The 2804-nt window shown below is 44.9% G+C and overlaps 1 pseudogene; it reads right to left on the reverse strand.

Moving 5' to 3' along the window:
• Positions 1-467: 467 nt before the first annotated feature.
• Positions 468-1551, reverse strand: LOC105507145 (annotated as a pseudogene).
• Between the last annotated feature and the right edge of the window lie 1253 nt (positions 1552-2804).

Raw genomic sequence — 2804 nt, forward strand, 5'->3', positions numbered from 1 at the left:
AAGCAAGGCTCTAGGTCTCAGGGAAGGCCATGAATCAGAGGAAGTGGAGAGAAATGGAGGGGAGGGGTTCTGCCACAGGTGGTGGGAACAAATCTAGAGTGTAATGTTCCAAAACTGTTATCAAGACTGCATTTAAAGTTGGTGTCACTTAAGAAACGTAGGTTACAGAATGGTTACCACATGTTAGCAAGAATTAGACAAGACTGACTATACTGTTGTGATTAAAACAACAAACAAATACGTAGTGTGTTTTTAAAACACTCAATTGCTCTGCCATCTTGTTAAATACATGGCCTTATGAGATAGATTTTAGCATTATCCCCATTTTACAGAGACTTCAATGAATTTGCCCAAAGTCACCCAATCAGCATAAGTGACTAAAACTAGATTAGATTTCCAGCTTGTCTAACTCTACTTTTTTTTAATCTTTCAAGTTTTTATTTAAGTGCAATGATCCAAGATGGATTTTAGACCTTGTTGAAAGGAGCCACATCCATGGGCTATACATAATCCTCAAAAGCAGCGATCTGCTCTTCCAGCATATCTGTTCCAACTTTATCATCTTCAACCACATACTGTATTTGAAGCTTCTTAAATCTGTATCCCCACTGGAACTAGTTTAGATGAGGCCCAGACTAAGCCATCTGCTTGAATGCTTCTGACGCATTCCTTTAATTTCACCATATCTGTCTCACGATCCCAAGGGTTCACATCTAGTAAGATGGAGGACTTGGCAACAAGTGCAGGGTTTTTTTTGTTTCTTTTAGGTTTGACGATCCTCTCTAATTTTTGCACTTATCATGTATTTTTTCTTCTATTGATCTTATTTTACTGTTTTTTTTTTGGTTTTGTTTTGTTTTGAGATGGAGTCTCACTTTGTCGCCCAGGCTGGTGTGCAGTGGCATGATCTCGGCTCACTGCAACCTCTGCCTCCTGGGTTCAAGCGGTTCTCCTGCCTCAGCCTCCTGAGTAGCTGGGATTACAGGTACCCACCACCATGCCTGGCTAATTTTTGTATTTTTAGTAAAGAGTGGGGTTTCACCATATTGGTCAGGCTGGTCTCGAACTCCTGACCTCAAATGACCCACCCGCCTTGGCCTCCCAAAGTGTTGGGATTTACAGGCATGAGCCACCATGCCTAGCCTTAAGTGAAGGTTTTTTGGCTTTCTTTGATTCATATTGTGCAAGGCGTTCTTACCTTAGCCTCTTTGCTTCTTTACTTTCCTCCTCATCAGATCCAAGGAGATCAATTTCATCATCATCTTTACTATCTGTAGCTCCACTTCCTGTAGTGTCTTCCACATTAGCAGGACCATACCTGCCCACAGCTTTCTTCACTCCTGGCAGTCTGGCCTTTTCCTTTTCATAAGACTTGATCTGATTATAACAACGTAGGGCATGACACAAGTCAGCAGGTGGTGGGCTGGACACTGCTTCAAATACTGCCACATGTGCTTGTGATGGTACATACCCCTTGATGTAGCTCTTGTCTGCCAGGTAATCATTGAGCACCTGAAGGCTAGCAGGGCTTTTCAGGTCTCTGAAACCCATGGCATTGTCCGCTGTATCCAAGAGCTGGGAGCAGCAGAAAGACAGAGTGCAAGTTGTGCGTGCCCTGTGCTGAGAGAGGAATTTTTTTATTCCTCTAATAATTTATCACCCAAGCTTCCACTCCCCAGCAGAAAAATAAGTAACCTTGTTTCATCTGTAGACCCAGAACCCGTCTTTGACTGACTGTTGCTCCCACTTGCTACAGCAGGACCTGAGTTCCAACAATCCCCAAAGTGTTTCTGGAAATCCCCATAAAGTATGTTGCATGTATTCACAAAATTAAGATAACCATCTGTAGAGCTTACGCTATATATATCCAGGTCGGTGTTGTTTCAATATTTCTTCCTCCACATCCTCACGCCCATACCTAACATCCAGCCACACTTCCCTAAGCACCATTCCTGGAACATCTGATGCACCTGTTATACCTGCCCCAGCTCCTCTCCAGTGATGAATCCCAGCGTCTCTGCTTGGTGAACTCCGCTTTCAAAATTCATCTCAAAGCCACCTCCTCTGTGAAGCTAAGAGTGCCTAGGAAAAATAAATCAGTGATTTTTTCCTTCCATTGTGTCTAATTTATTAACCAACACGTTTTATAAAGTGCCTGCCAGGAGCCAGAGTATGAGGATTAAAATGAATGAATAACGTAGAGCTTAGCTCAATGCCCAGCACCCTAAAAACACTGCATAGGAGTTAGTTATGGTGCCGAAGATGACAGTGCTGTTGCTGCTGCTGAGTCTGAGAGAGAGAGAGGACGAACGCACAGCCCGGGATCCAAGGGGCCTGGAGCTGCTGAGAAAGGCCCACAGGAAACCCCAAGACGTTGCAAGCTGAGCTTTGTAATAAGGCACAGGGCACTTTTGGATCACACGGACGGGATTCTAATCCAGTCTAGCTTCTGCAGAGATCAAAAAAATTCCTCCAAGGAGTGGGCATAGAATGGAGCAGTATAAACCAAAATAAATATGCATTCCAAGAAGCTGCTAAAGCTCTAACCTTTTTAGACTACGTTTTGGGAGTGCCATTTTACACCAGGCTCGACAGTCGAGCCACTTGGATCCGAGAGCCCATGGTCCAACTGGACCACCCAGCCTGCTCAGGACACCCGCCTCGCGAGTGGCAGCGCCAGGACTCAGGTCCAGATGTGCCTGGGAAGCTTCCCCAGGGGAAGTCCGCCCTGGACCCTTGGAGACCCACATCGTCTGGTGTGTTTTCCTTTCACAACACTTCCCACAGCCTGTAATTACATGATT

The sequence above is a fragment of the Colobus angolensis genome, unplaced genomic scaffold, assembly GCF_000951035.1.
Source record: "Colobus angolensis palliatus isolate OR3802 unplaced genomic scaffold, Cang.pa_1.0 Scaffold10, whole genome shotgun sequence".
NCBI classification, from domain to species: domain Eukaryota; kingdom Metazoa; phylum Chordata; class Mammalia; order Primates; family Cercopithecidae; genus Colobus; species Colobus angolensis.